Source organism: Cydia fagiglandana, chromosome 12 (assembly GCF_963556715.1).
Source record: "Cydia fagiglandana chromosome 12, ilCydFagi1.1, whole genome shotgun sequence".
Taxonomy (NCBI): Eukaryota; Metazoa; Arthropoda; class Insecta; order Lepidoptera; family Tortricidae; genus Cydia; species Cydia fagiglandana.
In genome coordinates, this window is record NC_085943.1 from 14,651,466 (window position 1) to 14,672,964 (window position 21,499).

General features: G+C 34.8%; 1 protein-coding gene across 1 annotated transcript in view; it reads left to right on the forward strand.

Moving 5' to 3' along the window:
- The first annotated feature begins 8,158 nt into the window (after positions 1-8,158).
- The window catches only part of LOC134669653 (limbic system-associated membrane protein-like), an 80,195-nt gene continuing 66,854 nt past the window's right edge, over positions 8,159-21,499 (forward strand). The window contains exon 1 of the mRNA XM_063527328.1: positions 8,159-8,259. The gene's annotated coding sequence lies outside the window, so the exon portion shown is untranslated. The remainder of the gene's footprint in view (positions 8,260-21,499) is intronic.

Genomic DNA, 21,499 nt, shown 5'->3' on the forward strand with positions numbered 1-21,499 from the left:
TATTTACTGCACGACGCCGCAGATTAAGAGTAGAAAACATAGAGAAAATTTATGTCGTATATTACGAAAGTCACTTAAGATCAGGGTCAATTTCTGAACACGATTTTTTTTCTGTCCGTGATGAAAATCGCGGGTTAGCATCAAATAATACTTACCATTTTTTTTTTACATAAAGAAGCCACACTTTCACACCGGGTTCCATATGAATTCACTGATTAATTGGTTTTTAGAGTACACTTAAAAATACCTAAAGGCTCAAATTACTACTCCCGTGCCCTGTCCGGAATCTACTTTTGAGCATAATGAAAAATCCTACGAAAAATTCTACATTAGTATCACTAATTTGGTGTCAAATACTTAAACTAGATGATATTTACTATCACTGAGCACATACACTATTAACTTCATTGTGGTAAATAACTCGTGATCGAAGTTTAAATTTTGTCCGAGCGCGCGAGTAAAATTTCGTCGGCAAAACTCAAAGGGCTCTGACAGTCGACGTCTGTATCTGAACCGCCTCGTGTCCCGCCTCACCTGTACTGGCAGTATTCGGCTGTTTCTCAAAGCAAGCGGATGTACGTCAAGCCGCGGCGTGTTCGAGCAAATCGCATAAGTATTTCGGAATCCGGGTGGGCGACAATTTTTTTCTAATTTCGATGCCCCTTATAAATTTTATTTCCCACATAGCTTTTCAATAAAAATTGTCATATTTAGGTGCCCTTTATGTATCTTTATGTAAGCGATAACATAACAGTTTGTTTAAACACGATTTAAATTTTTGGCGATTTTTTTTATTACGAATTCTAATTTCCGTGCCCTAATTCCCATGGAATATTTACCTAAAACAGCTGATTAAGTGGCACGGGAATTAGAAAGTATTACATTTATTGTCAACAAATTTTTAATTGGGGGCACTGTAAGTTAATTGGCAATGTTTACGTCATATTATTATTACATACATATATATTTGCATTGAATATATATTATATGTAATAATAATATGACGTATATCTTTCTATTTTACATTTAAGGAAATCTCAAAGAATGCACAAAAATCTATGAACGTTTTTTAGTATAAGTACTATAGTACATACTTACAGGGTGGACCCGAATAACCCGGGCAATTTTAATACGTAAGGTAAGATGGGGTAAGACGACACCGGGGTAAGACTATCACTTGTATGTAATCCTTGTACTGTTAGTCTTGCGCCACCTTACCTTATTCATTGATCATATTATAACATTAAAATATTATATAAACATAAAACTATTTTTGGAATTATTACATATTATAAAACCCGTACCTAAGGTTACATGAAACAAAATGAATCAAATTTACAATGGTTTTTTTTTGTAAATTTGACAGCTGACAGCGTAAGCCGTATAAAGTTTAAATATATGGGAGACCGAGCTTTGCTCGGAAAACATATACCTACCTAAAAACTCAAAAATGCGCGTTTTCCCAGAGACACCTAGCTAGATCGATTTTTCATCCCAGAAAACGCCCATATATAATCAAATTTCATCGAAATCGTTAGAGCTGTTTCCGAGATCCCCGAAATATATACAAGAATTGCTCGTTTAATAGATTAGTTGTTATAAATTAGCTTTTCTAATAGGTACAAGAAAAATTAAATATATCCTATTCTTACTATATTATAAATGCGAAAGTATCTCTGTCTGTATGTCTGTTATCTCGTCACGCTTAAGCCGCTGAAACAATATCATCTTGATAATACATATTTGGCATGGAGATAGTTTGAGGCCTGAAGAAGGACAAAGGATCTGGGGGCACGGCAGTGCCGCCGCCAAGTCGAGCAAAACAAAGTGGCACGGCCGTACCATCAAATCTCAATAACATTCTATCTAAATAACATTTAATTTGAGCATGTAGTCTAAGAATTAATACACTTTAAAATCCCTTAGTTTTGTCACTGGCACAATCACTCTCAATCAATATTATTTTAAGGTACTTCTAGCATACCCACAAGTTCCGAATTTGAAACGTAATTAGGTTTTAGCTTTTTAAGCTAATAAAAATCTAATAATACTGCACTATTAGTCACGTTCTAAAGATAATTGCATAAATTAAGTTTGTAATCCTATAGAAATATATGCGATAACAACGTAACCTTTTAATTCTTACAATTAGTAGGGAAAGTAAAGGTACACTACGATGGACGATGTGAGTATGAATAAAGATGTATTATGATATGTATATACATAGTATCAGTATGGTATGGGTATGATTACCCGAAAAGAAGGACAGCCTACAAAAAGAGATGGGATCATTTCAATTCATGTAAAAAGATGCAAATCTCGCAACGCAGTTCTTCTACTCTACTACAAAAAAGTTTTGGGATGTAATGTGAAACCAAGTCGGTTATTTTAGTCAGTGCCAGGGGGTATTTTGTAAGCAAGTTTTTTTTAGGAAGATTATGATATTTTTGAAAAATTACTTAACTTACCAACCTACACTTTGAAGATTTTCCCGCAGGGCAGAGACACCCCGTATACCTATGTGTAAATTAAGGCGGGGTAAGACTAACTTAGTTTATTTTGATCGGGGCAAGACTAACAGTATGAGGATTCCATACAAGTGATAGTCTTACCCCGTTGATAGTCTTACCCCACCTTACCTCATATGTGTTCAAACAATTTTTTGGGTTATTAATTTATGAAGGCAGCATATTCGATTTCTTCAGATTAACTCACACAATAACTTCTTCTCACTGTGCCCCTATTTATTTCTTAGTATCATTTCCTATACGACCATATACCAGATCATACACCTAAGTACCTATCTACATGCAGATACATAATGACACTTTTTAATGAATAGTTTTGTATGTAAAGGCGGACAAGTTTACGAAGCTACTCAAAGTATTGTTTTGAAATATGTACATTTTACTAAGAAAGAGAGATTAGTTGCCATTAAAATAAAGGAAAGGATTAGTCAAATACGTAGTTTTTAGTGTAACATACTTTCGTAGAATTGTCGTTCGAAACTAAAATTAAAGAAGGTAAATATGTCCGATGCCACTTCAGTATGATTGCAGTATATTATTGTAGATTAAAATATACATAAATAATAGTTTTAAGTACCAAAATAAGTTAAGAAAACAATTCCCGTGCCGTGTTCTAATTTCTGTCCTAGTAAAATCTAATTTCCATGGACACACCAATTCCCGTGCCCTGACCAAAATTTTTAATTTAAATAACTTTTATAGTTTTTTGAATATTTTTATCCCATAAGAAAATTAATATTTATTATATTTTTTATCAAATTCTCAGCATATTTTTTTTTGTGTAATGTTGGTATTTCAAAATTCCATGGGAATTAGACACAAATGCTCGTTTGGTGAAATTGACCCATCAACAAAAATTAAATAATGTTGTACAAAATAAATCATGAATATTTATTTGATATGTCGATTCCGGGTCATTATTTACTAACAGAGTGTAAAGCAAGATTTATGAACATTATGCAACAAAAACTTCGTGCTATGTATGATGAACTTCTTGGAGGCTTATAATGTGTAGGCAGAAAGGTCTGTTTTTACTAAACGGGCAGTCTGTTTTACCACTTCTTTAATAAATTTATATTTGCTCCCGCGATAACGATGTATGGTTATTATGGAATAATATTAACATCAATAAATTGCTCTGATAATTAGATTAAGATTAATTACGATTCATAACTTATGAATCGTAATTAATCTTAATCTAATTTCATAAGAGCTTGTTACTAGGCCTACATGAATAAAGTATATTTTGAATTTGAATTTTGAATTTGTACGGTATCGAAGACAAAGGAGAAGCTGCTTTTGTTTTACCGTACAAACTACGCATATGCTCCCTCAAATACGAAACATACAACTGACAGGCCCTTTGTACTGCATGCATGTCATATCGACTTCAACTTTGAACTTACATTTCGACATCAAAATTATATTTAAATGTCGTTTAGTTAGCATTCGCCCGTGCGTGTCGAAAAGGGTTTTTAACGTTTTTAAGTAGGTACCTAGCTAATATAAAATACTTTATTTATTTTTATTTATGCCTAAGTCTCAAACGGCCAGGTTCCAATAAAACAAATGCCCTTTCTTAATAATAATAATAAATAGCCCGCAGGGCAGCTTGTGGCGAGCTGTTGGGGAGTAACGACCCCACGGACCCGAGTGCTCCCGAGAGTCGGTCAGGGTCTCCGTCTCCAGCGTGTCTTCGTCGGTCGGAGTGGACCCCAAGGGGACCCGCAGGACTCTCAGCTCTGGCTCGCCTTCATTGGCCGTCCAGAGAGGAGTCGCTAGAGCTATATTCTCCAGGGGTGGAAGTGTTAAAGGGCATAACGCCGCGAGTAACTTCGGAGAAAGCACAGCACCACCTCTCGACAGCGACACCCCTGAGCCGCTCACGCCGGTGTTGCACCTGGCCGTCTTTACGATGGCGCATCAGGTGCCCATCTAACGAGTGGCGAGTCACCACCTGTCTCGATAACTTGTGCAAACAGTGTTATGGCAGGTGTCCGGACTTCTTTGCAATAGCCCAGTCTTTTTTCCACCCAAACTTAAACCATAGACCAGTATTCTGACCATATTCTTTACAATAGCTTCCAATGCCTGCTGAAACCGGTTCACGGGTATATTGATGTACCCGTGAATGGGTTCCAGCAGGCGTTCTACATGACATCAAATCTCTCCAAACGGCCTCTACGTGTTGGATCCATATCCCCACGCACGCCTTATAAATGACCGGGCTCGAAAGACCCGAGAGTTTTAAAACGGAGATACAAATAATAAATATTCTTTATTGTGCACCATACAGTTAAAAATACACAGAAAATTAAATGTACATTAAAAGCTAGGTAACAACAGGCGGTCTTATCGCTAAGAAGCGATCTCTTCCAGACAACCTAACTTCTGCTTCTTCCTAACTTTCTTCTAAGCTAACCATTAAATATTAAAATATATAAAACCTCGGTTAGTTCGACATTATTTTATTCTTAGGCACATCACAAATTCTTATTGTTAGGTACTTTACAATTTTAATATTAAAACCTGTTTAATTATTTTTTTAATTACAACTTTACCATCGAACCACCAGTTAAAACTTTAAAATATTGCATATAAAAAAGGCAACATAAAAGAACTTCATGTTAAAAAAGTTTACGACAGACGATCAGTTCAAGTTAAATTAAAACTTGTGAAATACGTCTGCTTTTTGAAGCCATGAAACTAAGCTCTTTAACAGATTTTATTCACTCAACTATATTACTTCTAAAATGACGTAATAGCCGATAAAATTCTATGATATTGCAACGTTTCAGCTCCAAGCTAAAATAATAATGGTCGTGAACTTACAAGGCGTCAAATAAATCCATAGTAATGAAGCGTTTCTGTAAAACACGCTTTTTGATATTTTGCCTTTTTTAAGCGCTAGACATCAAAATGTCTCTCATATATCCGTGTCTCTCATATTATATTTACGGACAAATACGACCGATATGCGCGCGAGAATATGGTATCTAATTGACCTCATTTAGGCATCGAAAAGTTCGTTCGAATTGACTTCGATAGATTATACATACATTGTGAAACCAGTACATTTGGAGAAATAAATAAATAAATATTATAGGACATTTTTACACAAATTGACTAAGCCCCACGGTAAGCTCAAGAAGGCTTATGTTGTGGGTACTCAGACAACGATATATATGATATATAAATACTTAAATACATAGAGAACAACCATGACTCACGAACAAATATCTGAATCATCATACAAATAAATGCCCTTACCAGGATTTGAACCCGGGACCATCGGCTTCATAGGCAGGGTTACTACCCACTGGGCCAGACCGGTCGTCTGGTGCTTTAAGGGATATTACGCTCACGTTTTTTATAATGGAATAAAATAAAGCCAATGTAGGTATTTTAAATTGAATGTGCTGACACCTGTGAAAACTGAAAATGGCATTTGTGCAGCTACCAAAAGCTGTTTGTATTTCTTTATTATTGATGCATTATTATTTATTGAGTTCAGAAATAAATAGAACGGTGACATTGTCTTCTATAAATATTGTTTTTATTCCCATTTTACAATAATTAACGGTATGAACGTCATAATTCGCGTCAATAATGTGTCGGCGAACGTCAATCATTTTGTCAAGAAAATTGACAGATACAGCGGCGACATCAACGCATGTCGCCTTTACTTGGTTAAACTTTTGGACGCCAACGACCGATATAACCGCACCGCAGGTCCAACGTCAAAGCCAGATAAATCGGTCACAGACCACAGAGCAACATAGACCTACGTGCATATGCATAAAGTTCAATTTCAGTTTTGACACTTCAGTGACGTGGCGTCCGAGTGACAGCTTTTGTGTTTGGCACGGCGTTGAAAAGGTCAATTTTGCGACGTCGCGATCGTTGAGATGTCACAAAAGTCTGCTGAAAATATATTAGGGCTTAGAACGCACTGCGATTAATTTCTTACGGTTTCAGACGTGCGTGCGTTTATGAAGCATACCGTACGTTACACTTTTTGCGATTCAGTAACTACAATAAATTTTTCGCAGTTTCTTCAAACTAAAACGTGACTTTTGACACTGACATATCATATCTTTTTATCAAATTTTTGACGTATCTTAAAGTTCGAATCAGGCCGTAAGAATAATTTCTGATCGCTTGAAGAAATTTAGAAGTAATTTACTCAGAAAAGTTTAAAGTTAGGCTATGAAACTTACCAGACAATATTATCTTATCGCAAACCCTGACTAAAACTTTATTTAAACAACTTTAATTGCATAAGCCTAGGTAAATGTTTGTCTAGGTTAACAAATCTAGACACGCGGCAGCGTGTCAAGCCAAGTTCAAGCAAAGGAACTGGCTAGCCAGCGCCGAGTGTAATATTACACGAACCACTCGGTGCCACTTTTGACCCTTCTATAATTCAAAACCTCTTTAACGTAAACACATAAAACTACGTGTGTTTAATTATATCCATAAGCACATCTAGAAGTCCAAATTTCATGAAGTTAGCTCAAACGGTTATAAAGATATGAAGGTCAAAAAGTCGTAAATTTTAGCACTGATTGACTGATATATACGGGGGGGTCCCCGTACAAAAAAAAACAATTTTTAATTGTGAATGACATATAGTACCTAAACCTAACCTACTTCCAGATGACCTAGAAAGATGAGGTCAAATCTAACCTACTTTAAGATCTCACTTTTTTTTTTTAATAACAGCAATTGTTATAAGTATCATAACGTTATTTTGTTCCTATAAATACATATTTGGATTTTGCATAGAACTTGGCGAAGCCCACAGCCAAGCCAAGCATAATTTTGTATTGAACTTGGCTCTCCAATTTACTATTAACTTAATTATTTGAATTACCATGTTATGGTTTTGAACTGTTTTTGAGGCGATATAGACTAAATAGAAAATAAATACCTATTATACCGTAAAATGGGGTGAGTTGGGTGAAATTTGACTTTCAAACCTCGATAAAATTTTATTTTCACATGTAAAAAATTAAATGGTGTATATAATAAGTGTATTTTATTTTGGGTAGTTCCATTTCATAAATTTCACCATAAAAAGGAAAACCCACCTCGCCCCATAGTGCCTCGTATTTGGGGTGAGAGGGTTTTTCATACAAAGGTGATTTTGGAAGATTGTTGGATCGATTTTTTTTATTATGCGTATTACTATAGCCCCATTTTAAATTGGAATATATTATTTTTGTAGCAGTAGCCTTAAAATTCCTTCTCAACCCCCTCTCAAACCTTCTCTCCCCATTCATAACCCAACTCTCCCCGCGAAACCTACTCACCCCGTTTTACGGTACACAACTGTATATTCTTACTCTTTGCGCTGTCTATATTCAGATCTTGTGACGTAGTTACAATATATAATATTATGGTTACACAAGTACAAAAAGTTAGCTCGATAGAAAACTGAACTGAAAAAATCTAACCTTACCTTAATCTCCTTGAGGATTGTTCCCAACGAGCAACCAAAATTGTAATCCCGGACCTTTTTTCTTCGGTCGAACAATCGTAAGGCGCGCTTCACAATGGTCGTAAGGGATTGTTGGCAAGGCGCATGCACGGCCCGCCGCCCGCGGCCGCCGAAGCCAGTAGCACCGCGATCGCGACCCGCGTCACGCCTCCACGTAGCAAAGTGTAAACAGTTTAACCTAAAAGTGCGAAGTGACTGGTGAAAAAGTTTAAAACCAGGAAGCTCACGGTGCGTAAAATGTAAACGTCGTGTATGAGTAATGTTAGCGCACGCTAACTAAGCGTTATTTTGTGATAAATAATTTATAGAGGTTTTATTTTCAATTTTGTAGTTTATTAATTATACAAATAAGGGCTAATTATTTTGAGAATTAATTACAAAATGTTTATATTATTTATGTCGAAACTAGTGCTAAGCTATATTGCATGAAAAATAAATCATTATTTTACATTAATTTCTTCATCAAGCATATACATCAGTGAGAGAGATATTACAAATTTAAATTAAAGGAAAATTTAAAAAAAGAATCTGACTTGCGGCTTTTTGGAACGGTGCTCCGAAAGGTCGCAAGGTCCGAAAGGTTTCCCTCATGATCAGGTCATCTAAAAAGGCAAAAGCCTAAGTAGTAAAATTCCTAGAACGCACAACAGCTAGCTAGCAAAATGCCTGAAACGCACCATGCCTGCTTTTTTTATTACCTAAATCGCATTAGGACCTAATAGCAAAATACCTGAAACGCACCATGTCTGCTTTTTTGATTACCTAAATCGCATTAGGACCTAGTAGCAAAATGCCTGAAACGCACCATGTCTGCTTTTTTGATTACCTAAATCGCATTAGGACCTAGTAGCAAAATGCCAGAAACGCACCATGTCGTCTAACAGGTAACCTACCTACCTTTTAGTCAGCGATATAGTTCATCCCTACAACTTGTATGGTGTGACTATTTTGACACTTTGACTGCTACGAACTATATGACGCTGACTGTACAGTCGCCATCAAATGTATCGGAGCGGTCAGTGTTGTACAGTCAGCAAAAATGTACATACCAGCAGCAGCAATATGCAAATTAATAAAAGTAATTTATAAGATATTAATTGTGATAAGCCTATTTTATTGACTTTAAATTACATTTTAAATTTCACTACCTGCCAAACGCGTGGTACGGTCGCCATCAAATATATCGAAGCGGTCAGTGTACTCAAAAATATCAGACCATGATTTTTATAACCAAATAAAGGCTTTGTTAAGATATTTGTGAAGACCTTGGCCACTTCGATATGTCTGATTGCAACTGTACAACAAAGTTTTAATAGAACATGAATCCTGCGTAGCCTGCACATTTTGCGACTTGCACATCACGCTATGTGATGATGATGAGATAATTATCATGGGATTAACTGCGTATATGATGTACATTACCATCAAAACTACCACCCAAATTTGGATTGAACGAAATCTAGTAAGTAGTTTTTTTTTAATTCGTCATAAATATTTTTTATGTTATATGTTACTTGCTGCTACGGAACCCTTCATGGGCGAGTCCGACTCGCACTTGGCCGCTTTTAATTTAAAATAAGGGAATGTTTCCTTTAATTAAAACAAGCTAACTTTTAAGGATTTAAGCCCTCCAAGGGCCTATTTCACCACGGTGACAGGTGCGACAAATGTGAAAGTGTCCATTACTGGCTTTGCAGGCGTCCATAGGCCACAATTACCACTTACCTTCGGGCGGGATGTGTGCTAAAAAAACTTAATAATTTCGCCAATAAACAGATATTACTTTCGCGAAGAGCTTGTCAAATTGTCACAATAACACTACAATTGTAGCGGGTGCCGGGTGGCTCTATACTCCAATTTTTAATTCAAGACTAAAAAATCTACTATAATGATGCCACAGCAACAAAATTTTCGTATTATAGATCCCTATTTTGTAAAATACACGTCAAGATAATTTACTTATTGGTGTATACAGGACAATTGCTTATCAGATATACTACAATTTAGGTAAATCTAATTTAAAGTATATTGCCATTCAGCTGTTTTGCGTTTTAGACATTACATAAATTAGGCAACAGCATATTTTGTGACTCTGCTACTCAGACATTTGACGTTTTGGATGATTTAAGTCTTAGGCATTATGATTGTAATGTATTTTACTTCTTAGGTATAAAGCTTCTTAGACATCCGTTTCAGGCATTTTGCTACTTAAGCGTTTTGCTTTTTAGATGACCTGATCATGAGGGAAAGGTTTTGCCAAAAGCAGTGAATTTTTTATTAAAAAACATTTTTAATATTTTGACAGGCTTTGAGTAGGCACGTAACTGTTTCATAAAGATAATATAACAATTATCTTTATAGTATTAGATAATAAATTTATTTATGTATTTACTACGAGTACTATGACAGTGAAATCACATTTATTTCCATTTAAATTTAACTGGCGTAAAACCGTAGAATAGCCCAAAAATAAGTGGAATAATAATGGAAAGCCAACATTAATCAGCAGTTATCACGCGAGCTTGTTCTTCAGCCGTGATGGCTCGTTTGTTAATTTTATCGCGTTTGTCACTGTGGCTTTGGAACATTAATAGAAGTACCGTATTTTTATCGGCCGTTGCCATAAATCTCTGTTTATTACACGTTAAGATAACGCTTCGAAGGCACGGTAGGTATTTACACAATATTGTAAGGAGTTTGTAAGTAATAAAATAATTCACTTATACGTCACGTCACTTTTTAACACCTCGAGATAGAAAGTTGACGCATACCGTTTTATCAAGAACGACCATCATATCCATGCTGATAAGTCCAATCGTTTGGATTCACGTGTTATTAACAAGCTTATTACCGGTCTATGTACATATATACTTCCCACTGGTGGGTCTGTCTGGGTCTAGACGAAGACTTCTTTTATAAAAGGGTTTGTGGTGTAGGTCCGAAGCTAGCCACAGATTACTGCAGATTGATGATATCTGCAGGTTGAGGATAGCACAAAGATAGTTAGGGAAAAAGTAATGTCTCACTTATTTAATCCAGATCAATAAAAAAATTAAAACCGGTCAAGTGTGAGTCGGACTCGCGCACAAAGAGCTCCGTACCATTACGCAAAAAACGGCAAAAAATCATGTTTGTTGTATGGGAGCCCCACTTCAATATTTATTTTATTCTTTTTTTAGTATTTGTTGTTATAGCGGCAACAGAAATACCTACATCATTTGTGAAAATTTCAACTGCCTAGCTATAGACGGACAGATGGACAGACGGACAGTGGACGGACTTAGTAATAAGGTCTCGTTTATACCCTTTTGGGTACGGAACCCTAAAAATTAAGAGGAGGGTGGACCACAACGCGCTACCGCATCTCCATTCAAAAGATATTCTCATTTTCCTCTTTATTTAACTTTAAGTATACTTATAGAAAATATTTTAACCATAATTCCCTACACGCGGGAAGTAGTTGACAACTCCAGACACAAAATTTAAGAAATTTCAACCTTATGTAATTCTACTTTAAGATAAAATTTCTTCACGTTTATATCTCGAGTTATCAATTTCTTGCCGCCGTGAATCGAATTATGCTCCCTCGTTTGATTTTTTGTCAATGTTTTTATTATTAAAAGAGTTAGGAAAAGGAGCTTCCAAAAATTGTTTCGCTCTTAAGCGATAAGCATTTTAGATGCAGAATAATCACAACAATTTAGGCCAGTTTAACACAATTTTTGGTCCTCTTCTTCACATTCATATCAAAACTTCGACGTTAACATTACTTATTGGCAAAATAATTTATCAATCTATAGCCAAACTACTTCCATAGAAAGCCAAGCCTTTTGAACGTGAGATGATAAAGGCGAACAGGAAAATATTGAAAGGCATCTTTGGAAGGTCCGTAACGTGGTATAATTTTGCCTTAGATGTCAAGAATATTTTCTCAAATTATTCTTTTGTATTTCACGCTGTAACTATGAGACTTTTTGTTTCGTTTACAGTGTCAATATTTTGAATATTTTCTTTGTATAATCGTCAACGTACTACTTTTAGTGCATGTGACTGAAGGAAATAAAATATTTCGAGTAAACATAAGACATTAAATAAATCTTTCAAAATCGTATTTGTAGTCTATTCAGACGGCGTCTCGCAGATCTTGCCGGATAAAATATTCAAGATTTTCGGATCTTCGTCATAGACTGTTGCTTATTGAAGTATTAACTTCGGATTGGTATAACTTTAACTCCTTGACAAAGACTTGACACGACTTTAGATGGTGCACTTTCGAAAACTTTTTAATTATTTTGCGAGTTTGCAAAATAAATAAAGATTGAGTGATATTGATTGTTAATATAATTGTTGATATTAATTGATTTGATAAAAATACTACTATAGTTTATTATTTAAGTAGGCATATTACAATGCGCTTATGAACGTCAAATAAAGGTACACCGGCTCCAATCTTGTGCCTATGCCTTTATTTACATAAAAAATACGAGTATATACAGTTGTATACGTACTAAACTAAATTAGTACTAGCTTGTTGATTTAACTTAATTGATTGAGAAATTTTGATAAATGCCAGTGTAGGATAAATTATAACCTACAGTGTAGGATAAATTTAATTACTTACCTCCAGAGACTTCAAACATTAAAATGATTATCAGTATATTGAAACTCATTTTATTTTTAATAAACTCTTTATTTAAAATTAAAAACACGATCGTAATATAATAGTCTTAAATAATTCATTAATTAAAGTACCTACTATTTATTGAGTAAGTAGTATTGATTTAAAAACGTTATACAATTTCTTAAGCCTAGTTCAATTCTTTAATAACTAATTATTTAAGGTTTCATAATACTCACAATTTACATTAATAGTATCAATACAACCATATATAAACATGAACTCTGCACTGCGACTAACGTCCAATCAAAATCAGCTTTCCCGGTTCTCAGAACCTAGCATTTTTCTTTAGTTAAACCAACTTCAATCCACAACTTTTGTTTCGAGCTTAATACGAAGCCTGCAGCTTTATAGCCCGGTCCTTTGCGATTTATTTTTTGCCCTCTTTGGGACACAATTTGTCTTGTTTTCAAGAAAGTTTATGTCGGTCAGTCGATTGACCCCTTGATCTATGTCACATCAATAGGTACAGTCGAAGTCAAAGATGTGTTTATACTTTTGCACTTTACTTACTCTTTTGCAGTAAAGCTAAAATTTAAACATATTTTTGAAGTCGATCTGTACTTAGGTACAAAGATGTAGGTATACATTTTATTTCTTTTTTATTAGAGTTCCGTACCCAAAGGGTAAAACGGGACCCTATTACTAAGACTTCGCTGTTCGTCCGTCTGTCCGTCTGTCTGTCACCAGGCTGTATCTCACGAACCGTGATAGCTAGACAGTTGAAATTTTCACAGATGATGTATTTCTGTTGCCGCTATAGCAACAAATACTAAAAACAGAATAAAATAAAGATTAAAGTGGGGCTCCCATACAGCAAACGTGATTTTTGACCAAAGTTAAGCAACGTCGGGCGTGGTCAGTACTTGGATGGGTAACCGTTTTCTTTTTGCATTTTTTTCCGTTTTTTTTTTTGCTTTATGGTACGGAACCCTTCGTGCGCGAGTCCGACTCGCACTTGCCCGGTTTTTTAATCATCTAGTCTAGGGACACGCGAAAAGTACCTACCAGGATGTCAATTTTAATTTGACAACTTGTTACGTTTTGATACGATCTTGACGATCGTCTTGGTGATCGCAATCTCGTGCACGAATTTTTAGTTTTGTATGGATTGTCATGAAACTGACACCCAAAATTAGTATCTATAAAAAACTATGGACATTTTTTTCCTTTGTTATAATCAATAAACCCCGTAATTCTGAGTACATAAATAACACAAATGTTGTTATTCATTCGAATAAAAAGTAAATGTTACCTACAATTTGTTTGAAAACCCAATGAAATATATAGGTAAACCAATCAATATCAAATCGAAATTGAAACGGTTCCTATTTAACTAGTACCTATTTTCGGCCTCCCTTTTACCACTTTAAAGGATATTCCCACAAAGTTCGGGAACAAACATCTGTTTGGAAATTATTGTAATTTTGTATAATTAGAAGTTTTCCTTCGGTTATTAACCAACGTTAAGGTTACAATCGAATTTCGACTATAATTTTTGCTGCTTTGCAGCATAGCACATAGGTTGGAAATCGCGATTTAGGCCGCCAAAAGTCAACTTTCTAAAAGTCGGCTTATCGCAAAACTAATTAGTTCTCGAAAAACACCACACTATCACGGAATTAATCCCACCCCACCACCATCCTTATCAGTTACGTAGGTCATCTACCAGGTTCTCAAACCTCAGTCATCACAAACGTTGCACGCGCGATTCTTAGCACTGTTATCCGAAGCAAACATTTCTAAGCCAATATTTATTTTTGTGGAGTTTATTTGTCAGTGAAAGTGATGGATATCAAAAATTCAGGTAAATTTCTATTATTTTAAATTATTTTGAATTAGAAATATTTATTTTATGATATATATATAACCCACTAAACATGACCCTTTTCTTGATGAAAGTTTTGTTATTTTTTCATATTCAATTGTGAAAATACTATACTTCCGGGCACGTCCCAGTTATATTTTTTATGTCATTCTATAAATCAACTATATCTTTACCTTTTATGAAAAAATTGGAGGGCACTTTTGGGCACTTCGTAAAATATCGAGTTTAAAAAAAAAATTTCGGAAAAGGCAAATTATTACGTTATTGTGTTCATTAGCGTTAAAATGTCTTTTCTGTTATTCTAGGTTCTAGGTTAAAAGTTGTGGCTTGAAAATACCTGTCTGATAAGTTATATGAACAGAATTTTCAGTCAATAACTGAAAAATTGGACTTTTTGGAAAATTATCTCCTTATGCGCTCAGGTGACGGAGATGAAGAAAAAAAGAACATGAAGCGTAAATTTTCACATTTTGAATCAGAATTTAAAAAGAGATGGATTAGATCACGTCGCATTGTGGAAAATTTTCTGATATCTAATGAATCTTGGTTGGAAGGAAGCTCCGCCGCTCCGCTCATACGCTCTGGAAACGGCAAAGCTTTATATAAATTTGTATGAGTGGCATCCGATGACACCGACAATGCACAAAATACTGATCCATGGCAGAATTACATATTATTGAAAACTTAATAGTTCCCTTAGGACATCTTTCGGAGGAAGCTGCAGAAGCCCGAAACAAACACTTTCGGCCATATCGTTTAAACTATGCCCGAAAGTTTTGCCTGGACATTTACCATAGGTTGGTTCTGACCTCCGATCCGCTTATCAGCAGTACCTACGAGAAAGATAACGAAACCTCGAGTTAAATTATTTCTGTCAGAAACTATGCAGCTATTGATTTCTGCTGAACCACATAAGGCGAGAGCGGAGAATGATCAATGCTATCCAAGCGATGCTGGATTTTTCTTTAAGATATGATGATGATTAAATGTGGCGAGGGTTTTATTTATTTATATTAATCTTTTTGGGTAAATGTATCAATCGTAATAATATTAGATAACAACCTTTGTATATTTCTATTAGTTTCTGTAATACATATGTTACTCTTATACCTAAATATAATATATATGTATAAATATATGTATATTTTATTATTTGTATGTTCAATGGAAGAAAATACATATTTATTTACTATATTATCTATCATTAATACTCGTTACCTATATTAAATAATCAAGCGAGGAGGATCAAAATCAACATTTTTTGGAAAAAAGGCCCAAAATTTAAAAATAATAATTGTAATTATCTAAAAATATGTTTTCTTAGTTCGAAATCGTATATAAAGCGCAAAAATGCAATAAAATATTTTTGGCGGCCTAAATCGTGATTTCCGACCTATGTGCATAGGGGATTGGAGCATTGACAATATTGGCATTGTCGATCTTCTTGACAATATAAATGACGATTCTGTACGTTTTAATCGCGGCACTGCAGCAAAGCCAACAACGCAATTCGTCCGTTTTAACATTGCTGCAGCATACATCTGACAACTACACTGTATTTTAATAAATTAAAGGAAAAATCGTCTTTTCAGGCAAGACTTGAGCCTGTGAGCTTTTAGAACACCGGGCCAAGCAAACGGTGCACGAGAACTAAGCACTAGATTCGAAATCACTATGTTTTAGAAAAAAAAAACAGACTGGAGGTACGAGTAATTATCCCATATATTAAAAAAAATGGGGCAGTATAGTTTTTTTTACCAACACGATTGAATATAAAAACGTATCGATCAAGCAATAAAAGTGACAAACCCATTTAAGTAAAACATTATGTTATAAGATATATTCCCGTGTCAAAGAAAGTTTTTTAAACTTATCAACAATCTCGTCCCACAACTTAACGAAATGACTTTAAAATGTTTAAAGACGTGGATAAGGCGTCACGTGTCAAACAAATGGGAGTTTTCGTTACAAATGGCACTTCCGTGACCTCATTTGTAAGTCGACGGCCAAGCGTCGCCTACTCGCTCCTTGAATGATACTTATATAAATGGAGGCATATTCAAACATTCAAGAAGCGACGTCAAAGCAAGAAGCATTAATTTCTTGTTATGAAACGGTTACTTTTGGCTAGGTACTCTTAATTGTTAGTAATAAACGTCGCCCATGGACACTCCTGCATACAATACTAGATGGGTTGCAAACGGGTAGTTCAAGATGAGAGTACGCTCTATCATAAGATTTCTTAGAGAAATATAATAAGAATAGAGTGCTCACTCCATACTATCAGTTTTGATACCGAAATTATTTATTTTCGCGTTAGTTATTTTCGCAGTCGACATCTAGCATCGAGTAGCGGAATTATCAGTACCGCTACTTGATACTAGAATTCTGTAGTGTCACGACTGTCACGACTCACGAAAATTTGCATCAGAGGAGTTGAAAATAGAGTTCCGGTTAATCCGGTTATAATATTAGCCGAAAATTGTTGAACATTAGACTTTTCGGACGTTGAAACATCTATTGTCAAGTAGCAGTAGGTACTGATAATTCCGCTACTCGATGCTAGATGTCTACTACGAAAATAATGGTCGTTTTAATACTAAAACTGATGTATGGAGTGAGCACTCTATGTATTTTTTCCCTATTAGCTCTATTTTTTTTTGGTTTTGACGTCGCTTCCGTTCAGAAATACCGTAGGCGACGGTTCATTTTACAGGTTAGCTGTGTGTTGGTTATGGACATGATAACAAGAAATTACTACCCGAACAGCCGGCCTAGCCTTACAATCGCTATCGCTTCGACAACGAAAAGCATTATGTCCCTCTATCACTCTTCCATATTAGCGCGACAGTGACAGTTGCGTTTCGATCGCTACGGAGCATAAGCGATTGGCATCTTGGCTATGCGGCCAGACCTCTTGGAAGCCGATTATGTTTAGATAATTTGATATGGTTTTGATACGGCTTCAACCGTGACGAAGTGAGCACCGATCAGCATGAGCCGCTGATTGGTGCTTACGAAATTCAAAAACGTCTCATCACGCATCTTGCTTTCACTTATTGGTCTAGTCTGGCCAAGTGAGTAGTGACCCTGCCTATGAAGCGGATGGTCCCGGGTTCGAATCCTGGTAAGGGCATTTATTTGTATTATGATACAGATATTTGTCCCTGAGTCATGGTTCTTTTGTATGTATTTAAGTATTTATATATTATATATATATCGTTGTCTGAGTACCCACAACACAAGCCTTCTTGAGCTTACCGTGGGGCTTAGTCAATTTATGTAAAAATGTCCTATAATATTTATTTATTGGTGCGCGTGAGATGTTTGATGACACGACTCGAAGGGTACCAAAATGAGATTATAACCATATTCAATTTATAAAATGGAATCAGCCTCTGAAACGTGTATTTATTTAAATAAGCCACAAGACAGTTGTATAGGAATTGAAGAGTTTGTCAAAGTTAGAAATGAATAAGTTTCTTTGAAAACTAAACTTCTTTTAAACTTGCTTTAAAGAGTTTATGTCTCGTACCGAGGAATATGTAATGGCTAAAATTGCTTCAAACGTACCTACTACTAAAGGTTACGAACAATTTAATACCTATTTAATTTAGTATATTAAGGGTTGTGATAGATTTGGCCATTAAGCATTCATGACAAAATTATTTCAATGTGATTTTTTTAAGCAGCTTTTATTTCTTTCTGACCTTCGCATTTATAAGGCGAATTATTGTTGTTGAATAAATATTTTTTTGCTAAAATAATATGTTTTTGGACCGCAACAGGATAAAACGTTCGCAAAATTATTCAGACCTCATTCGGTTCCGCACAACGCCTCGTTTTTACTCTCGTGAATGATAATTATTACTTTTTCACTCCACAAAGGAGAGCATTTAACGGCCAGTCATAAAAACCCTCGATTATGCATGGCCCCATTTCTAAATAATTATATTTACATAATAGATTTACTTGCCGAAAAGTGTTTAAGTTTTATGCGTTGTGCGTGTGAAGCCCGATTATTCCATTTAACTACCCCTATTTAGAATCGCCATTATACCATTATATTTAGTATGAAACTATCACATTTAAAACTTTCGCGTTTTCAAACGACGTGTCGACACAAGTTTCAATGTCGTGATCGCGACTAACTGATGTTCCAGCAAAATGTCAAAACAGAGATTTGTGTCACTTAGCGTCGGTTGCACCAAACTGTTCGTATCGTTAAAGAGTTCGCTAAATTTTTATGTATGGAAAGTTTCATAGTAAAGCGCTGGGGCGCGCCGGCTGACGTTGATCAGTCTGTCAAATGTGGTTGGTGCAACTGGCCCTTATTTATCCAACGAAAAGTGTGTGAATAGACATCACTTTTTGCACTCACAAATCTCACAATATCCACGCACACATCCGAAGATAGATCCCTTGGCTTTAACTTATGGATCACACCACACTCGTCCAAGTTGGTGATTAGTTCAATCCATCTTCCCTATTAAAATTTTTGGGGTGTTTCTTGATTTTAATCGTCGGTAAATAAAGGTAAGCTACAAAATAAATTCGCGATAGACCCGGTTGTAATTTAATAAATAAGATTTAATAAGAATAAAACTACGAGCCCCGATGCACATGTTTTCGTCTAGTGAGACCATTTTTTGAGGTACTCGCGTTTGTTTAAAAATAATGTAATACTCTGCAATAACTAAATCCAAATACAAGAAATACCGGTAGTACTGAAAGAAAAAAAATTACGATTTTTTATTTTTTTATTGACGGGTAGGATTACAACATATGTGAAAAGGGCTATTACTAGGGAAAGCGACAGGGCTCTGCCAATGTACTCACAATTTTATTTTGAGCCCCTGCATGCAGCAGTGCTGTAGGAGAGGACAATATGATTAGGACAACGTTTTTGAAAAGTACGTTTTTTCAGCAATAAAAGTCTCATGCAATTTTATTATACGATCAAAATAAACTACATTAAACATTACTATTATGGTTCCCATTACTGGGTCATTTTATGTTCATGTGTAAAATTTATTAAAATAAACAAAATTGTTACGTGGAACTAGACGAAATAATTTGCATCGGGGCTCGTATGTTTAAAGGTAAAGATACAAGTCTACGTATAAACTTGACTAAATATACTTAAAGTAATGGTATCCGAAAGCATAAAAGCTCCTTCATATCATTTCCAATATTTTCCATTCCCCCTTTGATAAGAGTATCATATTTGCAAAGTACATTTTCATATCACGCAAGCACGCGAGTTGTCATGGCTCTTATTCTTATAAAAAGCTCTCTTGGTTTATTATTTAGATGGTTTGCTATACTAAAGAGCGGGTGCGTTGAAAGAAAAAAATACTAACAAAAGATAAAAATCTAATCTGATAATGATGTAAATATCTTAAATTTTAATGATATATTATTAAAACAACCTTTTCAGGTGACAACGATTTCTGAAAACAGAAGATTATCAACGTGTGTCATTTCTAAGTAGGCACCTACTTACAAATATATACATACCTACGATACAATACAAATCCTCTTTATTTAACGTTCAATAAAATATTATAAAGAAATTTGTACCGTAGAAGTATTTTAGACCAAGTTAATTTTTTATTATATGTGTGGAGTGTGTAGTAGCATTGAAAGTTTAAATTACATTTTACTTAGAAGAGATTACTTTATTACAAGACATGACATTAACAAATCAAAATTAGCTTTTTAAAATTGATAAATTGCTTCACGAAATCAAATAGACCTGGGATTGGGACACGAGAAAACTGAAAGATTCTTTAATTTCAAGAGTACATTTTTAATATGAAATGATGATCTGTTAACCAAGGATAAAAATGCAGATTAAAACTTTGGTTAAAGTGGTTTTAATCTTTGTAATTTGATTTCAGATAAACTGTTCGTCTGTATTTACTTATCGTATTTATTAAAGCCTTATAATTTGATTGAAAGGTTTAATACCTGTTGTTGACTCCTGCAGATATTCGCATTTAAACTATCGTGAATCATACTAACTCTAAGCTAATTTGTAGTCACTCGCGCTGTTTCGGAGCCTATGCTAGGTCTCTATTTTCAAGCAATAAATAAGTTCTTTAACCATCCCATAGCATATTTAAATCAAATCCATAACCTATGACTATTATCAGATTACGCCTCAGAGTCTATACCGTGCGTAAGATACCGTGGCGTCGCGGCGCTCTCCTGCTAAGCCTACTAATTACATGGGTAATGGTGCAAAATACATAGGTAATGGCGTAGAACCTTACTTTTTTTATTTTTCAAATGTTGAAATGAATCAACTTTAAAAGCAATAAATATAGAATGCCTTTTCATGCAGCGTGGCAAGTAAACCACAAGTGTGAAACGCACGCCAACCAATTAATGCAGTTGAATATTAATTATCATTGTGTACTGGCTGGAACTTAACTTCTCTTAATTGGACTCCTGCTTTTCCTAAGAGCAAAATAATTGTATGAAGTTTTTTTTTCATACGATTACCTATTTTGGTTTTTATTTTTTTTATTAATAATATTTATCTTTCTAAAGATTTATCCACTTCCCGTGCTAGATTTACGAAAGACAAAGTCTATTTTTTTATTCGGTAGTCTAAAATGACATTTCATAGTATGAACATAAAATGTCACTTCATACTATGAAATGTCATTTTAGTCTACCGAATAAAAAAATTGACTTTAAATACAGACATGTTTAGGCAGATAAAAAAAGAATCTAAACATTGACACAATGCACTTTTCTACTTATAATTAACTTGGTGATTGAGTTTTGACAAATAAATTTAAGACCATGTTAGATAAGTTCATTTCACGACCTTAATTAACTAAAAAGTCTAGAAAACTCTGTAGCCAATTATATCTAAGTGGCGTGGCGTTTTATTTTATGCTCCTTTTCTAATTAATTTCTTAATTAACGTTGTTATAAAAATTTCGACT